This window comes from Tinamus guttatus, unplaced genomic scaffold (assembly GCF_059628265.1).
Source record: "Tinamus guttatus ecotype Peru unplaced genomic scaffold, ASM5962826v1 Tinamus_guttatus_pri_ptg000070l, whole genome shotgun sequence".
Lineage (NCBI taxonomy): Eukaryota > Metazoa > Chordata > Aves > Tinamiformes > Tinamidae > Tinamus > Tinamus guttatus.
Window position 1 is genome coordinate 2,178,791 of NW_028288604.1, and position 17,375 is coordinate 2,196,165.

Genomic DNA, 17,375 nt, shown 5'->3' on the forward strand with positions numbered 1-17,375 from the left:
TTCTGAATAACACTTTCACATACTTTGACGATTGTAGAGAGAATTGGATAGACATACTCCCAAAGTGTGAGGACATGTTCTGCTTTGTGCCAGGTCTGACAAGAGATTGCACGTAGTCAGTGATGGTATTACCTAGCAGACCTAAACCAATACATTTTTTTGACTGTGGCTTTTATAAACTTGAAGTTTTGTCGTTCCAAATTAAGAGGGTGGGAATACTAAGATGGAGGCAGCAGTGAAAAACTGAATGGGAATTAAGGCCACTTTGCAACGTCAAGCAAGCACATGAAAGAATCACTTCTGGTGTCATGACAGCATTGCCAGTGCTCACAAAATGTTTTCATTCTGGGCACTGCATACCCATCAGCAGTGTACTAACATACATCAGTGTTTTGCCACAGGCTAAGTGGGCAAAACTTGAAATGACTATTTGTGTCAGTTATGATTGCCATTTAGTTCACTTTGCACCGAATTCTGAATGTCGTGATGAAATATATATATATATATATATATATATGCTATATATATATATATAGCAAAAGCATGGGGAACAAGAAAGACAGGACTCACCAATTCATAAAGAACGCAGAAAGGAAACTAGAAACACTGTATTTTAAATGTCAATCTAGTCCTTCTTATCATTTTAACTCAAATAGAAAACTCGAATACTATATTTATTTATTTTATTCTTCAGTTTCATGCTATCTGAAACCAGAATTTTTATATTAGCATCATCCCCATCACAGTTAAGACCCCTCACCCCAAAAAGTAGTAAGAATCAATGTGCATTAATCCAGGCTCAAAGTTGATTCCGTAACTGGAAGAAAGAACTCTGCCAGAGAGCCATCTTCATCACTGTTAAATTATGGGTGAATCAGCTTCTAGGGTTCAGGCATGATTGACACTCACAACCTACTTATGTAATAAAAACAGACTGCACCCACTAATTGTAGTTTAACTTCTGCCATGTAAAAGAGCCACTCTTTTCAATATTCATGGCTATTTTTTGCTTTGTTTTTAACTCATACCACAAAATCTGCCCATTGTGCTTTGTTTATCCTACTTTGTTATTCTTTGTAGCCCTAGCAGTTGTTTAAAATTATGTGAAAAACAGGCAGTTGTATGGAGAAGGACTAGTATAGCAAAAGCTGTACAAATGTGTGCTCTCCAAATCAGCATCATTCTATATTTTATTATTTGTGACATCAGTGTGCCAGAACCAGGAAAATCAGTTACTGTGGTTGTGAGAGTCTATTTTTCTTTTCCTGATTGCAACAGCATATTATTCTGAAGTAATAATTCAGAAAAGCATCATGGTGGTAGGTAAGAACTAGTAACTTAAGATCATGTTTGGATCGAGGATTGAGGTTTGGGGCACGTCTCTCGGAAGTAAGATCAACCAAGTTGGCGCTCTCAGTCCAGTCAAGGATACTTCCCACACGATCTGTTCAGCAGTCATCCCAGGTTACTCACCACCTGTGCCTATATCTTGGTCCCACGGAAAATGTCTCTGCTTTTCCCTGATGCTCTGCAAAATACCAACTTAATCCAGTGCTTTCCCATGAGTTCACAGTGGCTAATGAAAAACACATTAATGAATACTTGGGCAAAAGGCCTCCCCACAAGCATGGCACACAATCATAAAAGCCAGTGCAACTTGGCCAGTGAATGTCATTATGTAGAAATTGGCCTAATACAGCTTCCCACTTGGTAAACGGCAAGAGGAAGTTCTGAATAAATGTTTGTTTTCCCATATTTATTTCTTCTACGCTGGGTGAGGCAAGACAAAAAGATGCTTGGTGACTGAAAGGATTTCAGACTTTGTGCTCAATTCGGTCTATAAAATTACAGGGCCCTTAATCTCATATACATTATGGATTCTATAATCATCATTTTCATAATGAAACCAGACACAGTTTACTTCCCTTTCCCCCACCCCGTCACCAGGAGGGCGCACTGAAATGAGAGAGTTAGTCATGTAAAACCGACTTAAGAATACTATGCAACATTTCAGTCACTTGGCTTGATCTCCATGCAAAATGGGGGCATTTAAAGCCGCTTCTGCCAGCTTTAGTCAGAAGGAATAGGTCAAGCGGCAACATAACTAAAAATGTAAAGATTAGAAGACATGCAATTTAGCTTGTCTGCAGAAAAGGCAGAAAACAATTGCTGTTTTTTTCTACAATTTCTTTTGCTCCAGGCACGAGCAGATTTTATTGAACTGTAATCCTAGATAAGTATATCGAATGTTAACAGCTAAAGTCAATTACACTGTGTTAAATAGCAGGCTTCCCGATTTGCAGGAGGAAAATTATGTCTTGGGTATAAAACTAAATTAGTTCAATAACTAGGTACTCGTAGCTTGGGCGTGGTGGTGAAACAGCAATGGACAACTAAATCGCTGCAGTGCTTTCCATGAAGTACTAGAAAGCTGCAAGCAGCCTCAATTCTCTTGTCTACAGAAATCCTCGTGCTTCTGCAGTTGGGAAGACTGGTGACCACCAAGGCAGAGAGGGGACACCCTGTGGCACCAGTGTCACGTCTCCAACAAACATCTGTGTTTTCTCACGGCGGGGGACTCTGAACCGATTTTGGAACAGATGACATACAATCCCGTAATTGAAAATCCTCTTGCTTCAAGGTTTGGATTAGATGCCGCAGCCAATCTGAGCTCCACGGTTTTCTTCCAAGCAAGAAGCAGGTCTGTATACGTCTAAAATGGGAGCAACTTGCCTGAAATCAATGGAAGCTCTCCAGGTCCATCAAGGCTTTTTACAAGCTAATAGTGAAACCTGTGGCTTGGGAGGGCTCTAAATCACAGATCTATCAGTGCATCCTCCTAGTATCCAGTGCTGCCCCACGTGCCAGCTGCCTTTGCAGCGATGTCTGCTCCTGGCTGTGGCTGGAGGTTGGGCTGATGGACCTTTGGTCTGACCCATGGCAGTTACTCTTATTCAGCACCCATGTAGGCTATCAGGTACTGATTTCAGCTGCAGTCCAAATGTGAAAACAAAACGAAATCCTACTTCATGAATGAAGGCAAAAGGAATACAAGGTGCAGTGAAATTGTGGGGAGAAAAAAAAAAACATAGAAATGAAACTTGATGAGAGTTACTGGAGAAAAGCTAAGCCACTGAACACAAAAATTCACCGCAGTTCAGAAGTAAGGAGAGAAGAGAGGACCAGGGAGCTGAAGGGAACAGCAGAAGGGAACCTTGCTCTACTGCTGTATCCTGCATGATACAAGTCATGGGGAATAAAAAACTGCCCAGGGAAGAGCCAGGAAGGAGAGAACCAGGGTCAGGAAGAGTTTTGAGTGAGTAGTGATCTCCAAAGATGGCAGAAGAAGCATTTATGCAGCCATAGGAAGAGGATAGGAATACAGCAGGGGTGGGAGGATATGTGGGTTCCAGTGAGGAGGATCTCTTACTAGCCCTAGGAATGTGGAGAAAGTTGAAGGTCAGGTCAAAGAAAGGCTTGGGAAAGCAAAGCCAAAAACAGGGAAGCCAGTAAGAAGTCAGGACAGCAAACAGAGCAGATGTAGCAGAACTATAGATAAAACAAAAGTCACCCTGGTCTAAACATGAACCTTCTTGTACTTTCAAGACCTCGTTGGTGGCTGAAGAAGAGCATTACTAATGTTTGGAGATGAAAAAGAGTCTACAGGCCTCCACAGCTTCTTCCCAGAGAAAAAGAATGCCAGTAAATGGTGAGAAAAGTTTGACTATCAAGCCATGTAAGGTAAAAGGACACATCAAAAGGCATGTGACTTGTCATTTCTGATTCCTTACTCAGAATTTGCACCAGCACTGTGTGAGATTCATATCAAAATCTCTTAAATGAATATTTGCCTATCAGTGGCTGAGTGGAGGAGCAGAGAGAGTGGAGGCCAGCTGGCCCATTTAGTTCAGGTGTCCACCTATCCCAAATCCTTCAGCAGGTGCCCATGGACACTTTGCCAGGAGGCCTGGAAGGTAACGGCTGACTCGTGCATCATTCTGTTGCTAGGGTCATTTCTTGAACAGGCTCACGTTTTCTTCAGTTTCTTTCCTATGAAAGGCATAGCCATATTTAAATGTCAAGAGATCTCTTTATAATTCAGGAGATGACAGAAGCTGTATTTTTGATCCAGTTGGGTTTGTGTGGGTCGTGTGTGTGTCAAGCAGATACGAATGACTCAAAGCTATCAGGAGACAGACAGTGAGAAGCAAGGTGAGAGACAGAGAATATTCCAAATGCCTACCATCAGGGCAGCCAAACTCCATGAAAACCAGATCTCAAAGACTCAAAAACACAACCCTCCCTCAACTTTCTACGCAAGCAGCATGGGTGACTAACCCTGCAAGGAAGCTCATCCCTCTCCCTCTAGCTCCTGGATGGGCTCTGTGCATTGTAAGATCCAAGTCTTTCAGAAACACCAGTGCATTTCACCTTCACGACACCCCCTTGGAAGGCAGGATGACGATCTCCATTTTAAAAATCAGGAAATCAGTCATGGGGTAGATTGGGTGGTTGCCCAAGAACACACAGGAAACCTATGACTGAGCGGGGAAACTGAGCCCCAACTATGAGTTCCAGTTGAGTACCCAGTCCAAACTGGGTGTCCAGCAGATCAGCTTTTCTATCATGGCTTTGAAATTTAAGGGCTCTGAGGAGGGTTTTAAGGGTTTAACTGAATGTGCTTCTTTCATTTGTCTAGTCACTACGTTTCACTTCACTCACACTTCTGCTTTGTGAAAACCTTTTACTCTGGTTCTTCATATTGTGGCTTAAAAAAAAAAAAGACAAATATCAAACAGAATTTAACCTTCGCTATTTGGTCTTCTCCCTTGCAAACAGTAACCTCTCTCTAGCTCTAGGTATTATGTCCTTCATTTGTACACTCTGTACTTGTAATTCTGGCTTCAAAATATGTCAGTAGTATCTAGAATGAGATTTCTTATTCACAGTTTCAAAGCATTCTAGCAACTATACAAATAGCAATGTTTTGAAGCAACAGAACATCTCTGGTAGGAAATCAAGAGAAAGGAGATGCACAAAAAAATCCTGAGTAAAAATCTCCATGTTGCTATGCAATACATCAAAACGAGCAGTCAGCTAAAGAAAAGCTACTGGAAAGCTATTTTATTCAAGTGCCTAGAATGATATGCAGGCTTGGCTAATGAGCCACTGTGCAGATATGACCTGATGTTTTCTCAGTGTACTGCAGCAGTAGGTAAAACACAATTTTAAAGGTAAAAGCATGGTGTCTTTATTATCATGGAGATATTTAATTGACATTTGAAAAAGGCTTCAGAATGGCACATAACATTTCTATCACAAAATTCTGTAGTATTCCATGGGTTGCAACAAGACACAGCAAGTTAAACTGTTATTATCATAAATAACTTGCAGTGGCTGAATTATTTATAAAAAGAGATTTGAGAGGAAAAAAAAATGTAGTTAATTTTCACCTGTGTGTAATAGCTAACGTGGTAAAAAAGAAAATAACTTTGGACATTTCTGAGAAAATACTGCAAAACCACAACCTTTTTGAAAGTGGCCAACATGCTATTTTCAGCTTATCTGGATGTAGCCCAAACTGTCCACAGCTAACCAAGGACCCAATCATTCCACTTGGACCACAGGCTTTCATCAGCTTTTGCCCACTGTGCATCCATGACTGTCAAGCCCTACCAAATAACTTGAAACTTTCATGCTAAAAGCAGCTGCAAAAATAACCCTCTAAAAATATTTAAAACCTAGTCCCAGGCAGCAGCTGAAAAAACAATTACTGATTGAAAAATTCAGTGTTTGATATTACTTAATAGTCGGGGAACAGCTATTTGTGAATCACAATTAATGTTTACTTAACTATTTAAAAACATGGATCTACTGTTTGAGACTTCATAGAGATGCAATGTGGCCTTCTGGCACCATTACAAAGACTAATCTAGTTAAATTCAAGCAACTTGAAGCAGAAAGCCCCCTGGAAGAGTGAACCCTTTGAGGGTCTGGTGCAAGTGAGGCTGCAGAACCGCTCCAGCAGCAGCACCCGGCGACACAGTGCCTGAGCTCGGCCTGGTGACCACGCTGTGATTACCTCAGCGTGAAGCAAACACGCCGCCTGGGCTCCTGGTGCCACACTGATTCAATCATCGTAACACAGCGAAACACCATATTGCTAAGGGCAATACAGCCTGAAGCTCTCTTTGTAACAGCTCTAATGGATATGGACAGCAAGGACAGCCGTGACACCTGGGGCACGTGGTTGGCGCGAGGCTTCTTGCTGGCAGGTGCCACATCACCACGCATGGGAAGAAGCACTGGTGACCCCCAAGACAGACAACGTGGGCCTGCGCCTCAGCCTGTATTCCAGGAGGAGAGCGACCATTTACAGGCAGGATGCCAGAAAAACAAATGTTGATTTTGTTCTAAATGTATTTTTCCCCAAGCAGTGGCCACACTCATTCTCTGTCCCGATGACAGAGCTGAGGTGGCAGCACTGACAGTGAGTAGGTCCTTTCTACTTCCATGTTATTCCCACCCAGCCATGGAGAATCCATCTGAGTACTGCCCTGGCCTGGCTGGCACAGAGCGATGACAAAATGGCGGGCAGCCCACGACGCCTGGCATTGACACAACGCCTGGTACACAACTGACACAAGCATTTTGTCAAGCACAACCTCACCTGCAGGGTGATCCAGGCGTGACAGCTGACTATGCAGAACAAAAATCCACAAACAAGAGGCCTATTTCAAAGAAACCACTTAATTATTTTAACACCTGGGGATGAAGGACCAAATGTTGGGATCAGCACTTTTTTTTACTCCCAACTAGCTTACAAACTGCAAATGTAACCTATAGGGACTATTTTGCAAGATACCAAGCAGTGTGAGTAACAGTAAAATACACAAGCGTGTGCTTAACTTTCAAGTGACTTGAGTCCTAAGTTCCTAACTCTCTTGCCCTCTTTTTCTGAAAGAACCATAATTTCAGTGGCTTTTGGAGTGAAATGCACTGAATTCATAAATATTTCTTATGTCAGGGTAACCTGTCATCATCAGCAACAGAAAAATTAGGGCAATATAAAAATAAATAAAATATTTATAAAATTTTAGTTCCCAAATAGCCCTAAATGATTCAAATTTCAAAAATGACAGTATAAATGGCATTATGAGGTTTTCTTGTTTTTTTTTTTTCCGCAAAATTTTCTAGGTTGATGATGTTCATTTTTAAATATAAACATGTTTTAAATGCCATACTTAATGCAGATGGCTCTTAACCTGCAACAGGGTCTTTTTTTTAAAATTCACATATACTTATCACAGACAGATCCAGGAGACCAAGTCACTGTTGTTCAGAGCCTACCGAGGTTTCCTCGCCATATACATAACATGTCAGAACAGACAAACCAGTGCTCTTTTCTGACTAGTTAAGTTGCCCATAGGGTACTTAAGTTCAAGGTTGGCAGATCACAATTCATGGCCTGAAACATGTACATGAAGTGCTTGTACTGGCAAAGCTTCCACAGAATTATAGAATTTTCCAGCACAGCTAAAATGTAGGCAAGGATGAACATTAAAGGTGTCTTTCTGAAAAAACATACAGGCCACAGAGTGAAAAACTGCACTAGTGAATGGCAAAATAGATCAATATTTATTTCTTGCCTACGAAGGAAGCTACTATGGAATGTAGCTGTCTAATCTTAGAAGCGTTTAACAAGCCAGCAAGAATACAGGGCTCTAAAGGGCTTTCACTAAATGTTTTAGACACAGGAGTGTTCATATCCTCATGTGCATTACTATTGTGGATTAAATGTGACAGTAGAACTATAAAATTGTAGGGAGTAATCAAAACATTCAAAAATCACCCAAAGAAATCATTTTGTGTCACTTTTTAAAAAATACTTACTTACAGCACAGTCCTGGAAATGATTTCCAAGCAAGCCAACTGCTGCTTTAGACAGTTTACTGGATGGTGTGGCTCAGCTCTTTCACATATGAAGCACCTACAGTTATATCTAGAAAAGGAAATAAAACCAAAATCTTTTTTGAGCAAATACGCAAATAAAGTCGTCTTTCCTTTTTTAAATCATAATCAGGTTAACACTAGCTTATAGGAGGACTGTATAAAGTTCTCACAACGGGCTTCAAGGGTGCTGTCCATTTACAGGAACGAGCTCCAAATCACAGTCAGGCCTACCTGGCAGTGCCTAAGCTTAAGAAAAAACCCTGCTCGCTGCATCAAAGCAGAGAACAAACTAGGGCAGCTGTTTGGCTTTTTTTAATCTAGTTTTACTTAAAGCTTTCTCAGGAAATGCAAAATGAAATACTGCCTTTCGTGTCAAAAGTCTAAGCGATTTCAGTAAGGCCAAGCACTGCAGGCACTCAGTTCTTTTCCTCTCCTGAGTGGGTGTTCGCTTGCAAGTTTTCGACATGTTAGCAATTCAATGACTGAACGAATTAATGTTCAACTTAACAGTCATTGTTAGGTTGGGAGATTATTACTGCTTGTTCTGTTAAAGTGACAGATTAAAGTAGGTTTGTATGTGAAGAGTTGTTTTCCACAGTGTGTACTCCCCAGCTTTTCGTACTGAATCACCTTCCTCCATCACATCAACTCCTCCCGCACGAGCCCCTGCTGCTGCCCTACCCCAACAGTGGGGCTAGAGGAGGAGGAGAAATAGCACAGGGCACGTGAGCAAGGGGGAGCGCAGCCCCCGCCGCTTCTGTCCGGGCTGCCCTCTGTTTGATTTCAAAAGCATTTTAGGCCCTTTCTGCAAGACTTTGCAATGGAGGTGCACGCTCGCAATTTCAGGACAAATTCTATCTTTTAAAACAAGCAAACAGGTGAAATCCCAAGTCCCAGAAGCCAAGAAGGGCTCCCATGCAGCCAGCCACCAGCCAAGGAAACCTCCTCGCTGTCAAGCACTTGCAGGACTGAAGTTGTAGTTCTCAACCCCCTGGGCTGGAGTACAAATTCTTAATCTTTATGGCAAAGCCAAGCCTTGAATTTCAAGGTCAGGCTGCCAGGGCTGGAGAGGGAAAAAAAATACCACCACATATCTAACTTTGCAGACTCAGATCCACTTTGTACTAGTAAATGAGCTTTCATCCTTCCCTTCTTTATTTTTTTATTTTGCTTTTAGGGTAGATAGATAGCAAGCTGCTGACAACTCACACTGCACTAAGAACTGTTCACACTGCACAAAGTGTTTAACCACTCACAACTGATGCTAAAAATTATTTACAGCCCCGCTACAGAAAGCTTTGACAAATTGTCATGTGTTGACACAGTCATAAGTTGTTGGTTATAAAAAGTAACACTTCCCTCTTCTGCCACCTCATGTTTGAGATCAGGGATGGGCACATTATGCAAAGTTTAGGGGTTTGTGAGCTTCACAAAATGTTGGGGCTTCACAAAACAAGCCAGGTTGTGAAACTTCTTTCCTCTTACAGCTAGGCGTGTGTTTGTTGCCAAAAGGATTCCAAGAAGAAGAAAAAAAAAATCCTTTTTCACCTACCAAGATCTACGCATGGGTGAAGCAAGAGGCAAAATAAACAACCTTGCACGACACGACACTTTTTCTTCTCTGCGAATGATAACATCAGACCAGTGGCAAATGCTCTGTATCAGCTATTCAGAACTGCAGACACCACCCACCTACTGTAGAAAATAAAAAGAAAGCAGCTCCAAGTAAGAGTCTTAATTGTTCTCAGCTGTCACTTGTTATCTTAAGTGAACACTTTTATTTCCCAGTCCTGTATAGTTCTATATGAAAAAAATAAAAATAAAAATAGCAGCAGCAGACAAGGTCCAAATTGATTTCTGTGTACACAAGACAACAACCTTTAGTCAGCACTTGCGTCTATGGCACTCCTAAATAACTCCTCCTCTTCTTGTTCAAGGCAGGATAAATAATCTGTCTTGCTAACGCATTAGATTCAGTCATGGGCAAGTGGTGGTTTTGCCTGAAACAAGCAGCATTTCAGCAGGTAACACGCCAAAGAAAATTGTGAGCTGCACACTAGAATAAATAGAATAAATCAAGGCTAAGACATAAGGCTAAGATTTAACCGATAGGAAATATTGCATCTACCTGGTCAAGGTGTAAACACTCGTGTGTTTAAATTTTACTGAACTGCCCTGCACTTCTGTAGAGACTCTTGTTTGCAGACAAGCACCATAGATATCCCTGCACCGGAGCTCTCCATCATCTGAGATGTTCCTTTGACAAACGGCACTGATTACACTTTTAGATCTAATGGAAGTAGAGACACTAAGGATTACACATTCACATCGTGCACTCAAGATGGACATTATCTTGTGCTGCTGACTGCAATGATATCATCCATGCTTAATTAGTTTAGATTGCCGTGCATTTAGCAAAGCAATCAAGTAGAAATTCCAACCTCCCCCTTCTTAAGCAGCAAAAAGTTAGGAATGTTTTCAGAGCATCACATGAAATGCACTATGTCATTGGATTCAGGCCAAGAGTCAATGAGGCTGAAATAAAGATGATCCAACTCTTAGCTCAAAAGCAGCAGCTGTGTAACTACCTCCTCTTTTACCCAGAGGGTAGCACTAATTTTCCTCCACACGACGAAAAATGATAAAATCTATGTTCTACTGTAAGTTATCTCCAGTGCCCAAATCCGATCCCTCGCACGCACTTTGTTCCTTTGCTGCATGGACGGAAATGCATGTAGCTTTTAAACTCCCCAACTTCTTACTTTGGGACAGAAAAAGCCCAAGGCATCCCCACTGACCAGGTGAACAGCATTAATTTGGGAAAAAACAAACAAACAAACAAACAAAAAACAACAAAGAGCCGATGCAACTGTTCACAAACTTTTTTGGAAAAAAAAAAAGTCCATTTCCATTAAAAAACATTCACGTGACAAGTTTCTTTCTGGCAGATCCACCTTGTGCATATGAAGAAGCCACCTGCAAGCAAGAGGGCCCTCTTGCCCATGTCCCTCGCCTGAGCTCTTGTTCTCTTTAACCATCTCCTCGATCATCCTCGTTTCTGTAGGGCAGCTCTGCAGATGTTCTGAAGTGCAGGAAGGCCAAAAGGGCTTCAGCAACTGGGAAACGGAGACCAAGTGAGTCCTGTGGCCTTCCCAGACCACCCTGCCCTGAGCCCCAGATTTTGGCAGGGAGAGGACACCGAGGTAAGCTGACACTGCGCTGCGTGTCCCCCTCTTGCTGCCATGTGCACGGCCATAAAGAAGATGCTCACCAAGATTCTCCAGGCTAAAAGGGAACATTTGAATTTATGCTGCTGTTTTGCTGATGCAGCTGTGTAACTGAGGGGACAAAGCGCTCAGAAATGTATTGGGTAGCAACTGCTTGCATGTGGTGCAGACGGTGTGAAGCAGATGTTCCCCAGCTTGGAAAATTAGAAGTGGTGTCACCGACTTTTTGGTCCCTGGACACCACTTTTCCAACCAGAGAGAGCAGAGTTACTGCTCTGCTGTAACCCAAACACTTCAGTTTTGCTGGGCTTTGTGAAAGTCTCTCCTCTCCCAAGGCAAGTGACATGAGTGACTAAGTCAAACGTGGGTAATTTTCCTGTCTGCACTTTACACTCGTCTTTGTGCCGCTGCAAAGGTCACGGCGTCATCTCCGTTAGGCTGAGCTTGGCCGCCCACCAGCAAGCGGGAGGCAGCTCGCTCGGACCAGGCCTCGCACTGCGGGAGGCGGCAGGAAAGCCTGTGCCTTCCAGCTGAGCGCAGGGATTCAAAGGGACTTCCAGTTGTGGAACCTTGTGCAGGCTCCTGATGTTCAAATTTGAACTCAGATGTTCCAATAACCCGGGACTGAAAAGATGTGATTCGGGCCCCTGCCTGCTCAGCAAAGCCCTGGCCTGGAGAAATCCTTCCCTTCCTAACGCTGCCATGGGATGCACCTGGTGCCCCCATCCTTTTCAAGCAGAAGGAACCCAGTGGCTCTGGGAAGAGGTCAGCCACTCAAAAGCCATCAGCTCCATTTCCCTCTTAGTGGTTCCAACAAAAAAAAGGAAGTGCACAGACCCCTCTGCAGCAAACTGGGAAGTGCCTCCCCTCCCAGCACAAGGAGGGACTCATGCACATGCGCAGCCTTTCTCTTCTCTTTACAACCGAAGCCTTTTTCCATTAATACATATTTCACGACTTTGTTAGCATTACATCTGCTGCATGGTGTCTAGCAGTGAGTCCAGTATTATCTATGGCAATAGCTATGAAGCCAACCATGCACTTCATTGAAATAGGATTCTCTTCTTCCGGAACAAGTCATAGCCATTTTCGGTCAAATAAATCATCTCGTTTCTTCCTCAACTTGCGTCCGCTGTGGTCAAACTTCTACCAGAGCTAAAAGCATTGGTTAAGAAAAACTCAAATGAGGATATTCCCCTGGCTCCTCTCAAAGCAGATCACTGCTTCTTGTTTAGACAATGTGTTCCATTTTTTATTTTAATGCAATGCTCACCAACAAATTGAAGATTCAGTTAAATGCAAAACACAACTGAAGGCTCTGGTGGTACCTATCACATAGCAAAAAAAGTTCTGTATGGAGCGCTTGCATATGTAAGCATAGAATTTTCTAGATGTTTTTGGGGCTACCTGATGTCAAAAAGATAACCGGACAACTAAGAAAGCCCAGAACTGTCAAACAGGTATGAGACTTCTAGGAAAAACATTTAAATCAGACCATTTTAGTACCTGCCTTCTGTTTCATATAGCATTAACTTGCCTGGGCAGGCTGGTCACAGGGTCAGCTCTGCAGCTTTCCAGCCGTGCGTCTCACCCCCAGAACACTCCTGCACTGCAGCCAGAAGCCCTCCCTGTGCGCTCCACAGCGACTCGCACTGCTGGGCTGCAGGAGGATGTTTTCACAGCGTTGTTTGTTCAGCAACGTGGTTGCTGATGTTGGCAATGGAAACAGTGGAGCGGGTAAACGCAAAAGTTGCGTTCGGCACGAAGGAATGAAAGAGCAGGACACGTGGATCCTAAATTCATCCCGTTCCTCTCTTTCCAACGACTTCCCTTACCATCAGAAACTCTTTGGTTTGGATTTGAGTCAAGTCTGGTTTAAAGAGCTCAAGTTCAGCTGTCAAAAAAAAAAGAAAAACAACAAACTCCCCAGCCCTGCTGGAATGCCTTACTCATTGCAAAACCTTGCAAAAATTATTAGCTACATTACAAGGCATTTCCCTTTGGGGACCAGAAGGGGTGAAGAGAGGGGATGGAGAGTGATAGCTTGTGGTTTCTAATGCAGCAGCAAATAAATAAATAAATAAATAAGAGGAATACAGGATATAATGTGTTTACATTTGTCAAAACAAGCTTCCTGGAGACACGGAAGGTTCATGCTGCTGAGCTGTCAGTTCTAGTAGGAACTGCTGCCTCATGCTATCGGGAGGTCAGTCCCTGACCTACTTTCTGATAGAACTGAATTCATTTGCTACTTCTGTAAACAAACCTTTTTTTTTTTTTTTAAAGGGATACTCGACAAACCCATATAAAGCCAGCTTTTAAACCAACCTGAAGCTTCAGCTGATGCTCTACAAGGGTATTACATATTCTGGCATAGGGCCCACTATGCTTGGTCTGCTTATTCTTTTGGAAAAATCCGCTGAGGATATCTTTAATGACTTCATGCTGCAAATACCTCTTTCCCTCCTGAACTCTTACATTATACCGACACTAAAATACTAGCGGGATAACCCGTTACCGACTGTAAGGGATGATGGTGGGACAATAACCTATGCTCCGCCTTGGCTGCTCCTGAAATAGATGCAGAGTGAGCTCCCCAGATACACAGCTGCATGGCAAGAGCTATTCACGGGAATGAAACACAGGGTTATTAATAGAAAACAAAATGGGCAGGGGAAACCTCTAAATTATTCTAAACACCCATTGATCGGATCATCCCATGAACAGAGGCTCATAAAAAGCATCTGTTCCCACCAGGAAAGGGCTGTTGGGACACATAAACCAAAGTGCAATGCTGAGGGTTGAATGCACAGAAATAACAGCAAAAGAGGTGTCACCTCCTTGCACTCATTCCTTAATGGCAGAGCTAATGTTATTAAGCAAATCCTTCCATCAAACTATAAGCACGATTCATGGTGTTCTCCCACAGCCCTTCCAAATCCCCGGGCCATTAAAAGATCAGAAATAAACTCCAGCGCTTATCCGTAGCGATGCGGTGATTGGAAGTGTCACTGCTGGAGTGGACAGCGCTTCCCAGCTCTCTCGTGGGCGACAGCGCTGTTCTCCAGGGAGGAAAAGCCGCAGGCCGCTCAGTGAACGTAGGGCCACTCTGCACTAAGGCCAACATGTGGAAGACCAGAACCCCCCCAGCCAGATTTCTTAGACAACCTGTTCTTGTACACGGGCCATAACCCTCCATCTGCAAAGTGGGGATAACCATCTCCTCCAAGCGTGGGGCTCATGGCTACCAAAATATATTAATGCGCTAAGGGGGAGACCAGTGCCTTGCTTTGCATTTCCCAATAAATGGATGGCAAAGGTAGCAATAGCCAGCCAATACCACAAAACAACTATTAGCATCGAAACGGATTTATGCTGGCTCTCGCTCTGGGACTCGACAAGGCTCATGCTGCCAAAGATAACTCTGCCAAGCCCAGCACTCCCCATCGCTACTGCCTCTTTGTCAACCTCTTTAGCTTTCATCTGTGCATATTTACAAGACCCAAATCTGAAGTTCAAATAAATCCAATAATTCACTGAAACCCACCAGGATTTGAAAACATTAGGGAAGTGTCAAGATGTCATCTAGCTTGTTCTGCCGAAAAGAGCACTTTATAGTCTCAGAGAAAAGTAGACAGGGAGCTATTTAACGAAACGGTGGCATATTGAAACATGGATAGGTAAGTAATTAATAGCTACCTTCTCTAAGTGAAAACTTTTCTGGGGGAAAAATCGGTTTATATGAAAAAATACCAGTCAATCGCTGCCATTTTGGGTGGATGGGAACTGTCACGCATGTTGGCATCTCTATCACCATGAAAGATTTTAGTCCTTTGAAGCAACTTGCAAAGCCCGTCACATAAAACAGCATGTGGGAAGCAAGGAACTAACATAAGGAGACACCAAAGAAATGTCAAGAGTTGGTAACTAGAATTCTGATGAAAACATGTTATAAAGAACCCATGAAAAGGAGGGAGGAATTCTCCCACAAAAAGTTGCAGCTCAGCTAACAGGCTCATTTTAGTCCCACAGGAGCAAGAGTAATTGCATGACTGCACAGATGCCATCTCTGGAATACTCCACGCTGGCCAGATAACGCTGGTAAGCTGGTAGCCCCAAATATTTTCCATTTGTAAAGGGGCAATACTGAAGTCATCACGTTCAGAACCCTCTCAATACTCACACATGGGTTTCTTTACCAAACTGCTAGGCAGCTTCTAGTAGAACATATGATAGCACCTTAAAACAAACAATACAGGACAGAAGGAAAAAAGGTGTGCTCCAAGGAACAGGAAGCACAAATTCATTAATTAAGCATTTAATTCCTTTTCTCTCTGACGTCTGTCTTCACAGTTTAAAGTCTCTCTCGGCAATCAACCAATTTCGGGATTCTCTACTGTCATGCAAATCATGGCAGCGCTTCAGCTGCAGAGACACTGTCAAACACGATGAGGTTTTTCCTCAGCCCGTACCCCCGCGGGTGCTGCGCGCCGCACACACACTGCTGCACGGAGACGGCCTGCGCGGCCCGCGGGACGCGAGCGCTCCGACGGCACCGAGGGCTCCGGCGGGGCCGGCACCACGGCCACCGCTGGGCCGTGCGGGCCTCTCCAACCACGTCCCGCGGGGACCCTCCCGCGCCGCTGCATACCCTGCGCAAACAGCACCCGCTGCATTTTTGATACATATTGGAGAATTTTCAGTCACTGCACTTTATTTCCAACCTTCCTGTCACAAGCGTAAGCCCATCCGCATGTTTCAGAGAGACACGCACTAAAAACATGGAAAAATCCTTCATATGCTGAAAAGTACGTAATTATTAATGAAAGTAAGCCAGCAGACAGGTTTTCTACGCTGGTATTTTCCAGAGTTAGAAGCATGCGCTGTGATGCTCTGTATCCCACAGAAAAATGGGGATATTCTCCCTTGCAGGGACACCATTCCCTGTCCTTTGCTATGGGGGCCTGCACGCACAACAAACCGTATATCTGTATCCGCTCACCCCCACAAAGAAGGCAGTGATAAAGCCCTTGCTGCAAATCACCTTTGTGGAGCGCATTTGGCCGCCTCACCTGCATCATTCCTGCGTTATCCCCCTCTCCTACGCCTTAGCCTGCCCTTGCACACTCCAGAGCGGCTTGTGACAGTTGCCATTTGAAAAAAAAAAAATAAAGCAAAACAGGCCGCAAGCTCTCCGGGCAGGTTCTGTCACTGCACGTTTACGGAGCAAGCGGCACGATGGGGCCTCGACCTCCCCGGCCCCTGGGCATCACCACGACGTCAGTGCTGGGAACCCAAATGTCACCCGCGCGCTCCTTGCGCCCACCCGTGCACCACGTTGGTCTGCAGCTCCAGAGGGGCAAGTATTCAGTCCTGGAACGACAACGTGCTTTAGACTGAGTATCTCGTGACCCAAGGCTCAAAATAGAAATTTGGAGTGGAAAAATTTCACGACATGGAAATGTGTAGCGAAAAACAGTTGCAGTAGAATCTCAGTTTCCAAGCCGTATGAAGCCCAAACACCTCAAATATAAATCTAGAGCTGCTTTTGGAGCAAAAGCTATTTTAAACCAATTTTGGCAGTTACTAGGAGTCATAAACCCACTCCATGTACAAACAGCAGCTCTAGGTTTTGCTGCATCCCTCCCAAACCTACGACTGGCCAAGCGTTCAGAGAGGACACAGGGCTGCTCTGCTGTGGAAACCTCCTGCCTTTAGACCTGGGCACGGGATCACTACAGCTCACAGAGCCCATCTGTACAGCTCCAAGGATGGATGATGAGTAACACCAATAAAAATTCAGAATTTTAAAAGCTTCAAAAGTTTTCTTTCCATAAAATTAGTGTTAGACAGAAAGCACAGGATAATGAGCTGCAAAGGGTTTTTTCACTTTTTTACGGGCACTCACTTCAGATGACCCACATGACTCATCCATTTTGTCACTTACGTTTCCAGACTTATGGTGATAAAAAAAGCTTTTACAAACGTACATAATCATGTAGCTTTTCTTTTTTAATGTATAAAAGTACCCAGTGGGTTTTTTCATTGCTCAACAAAAATAACCATCTTAACACGAGCATATGGACTGTTAAAGCTGTTTACTAATGCCTGAAAAGCAACCATTTGCTGTTCCTGGCCAATTCTGAGCCTCTTTTTACCTTTGCCATCAGGCTCCCAGAAACACCCCGGCCATTT

The 17,375-nt window shown here is 43.6% G+C and overlaps 1 protein-coding gene across 1 annotated transcript in view; it reads right to left on the reverse strand.

Moving 5' to 3' along the window:
- BACH2 (BACH transcriptional regulator 2) overlaps positions 1 to 17,375 on the reverse strand; it is a 138,207-nt gene that overhangs the window by 88,962 nt on the left and 31,870 nt on the right. Inside the window, exon 2 of the mRNA XM_010225358.2 lies at positions 7,894 to 8,002. The gene's annotated coding sequence lies outside the window, so the exon portion shown is untranslated. The remainder of the gene's footprint in view (positions 1 to 7,893; positions 8,003 to 17,375) is intronic.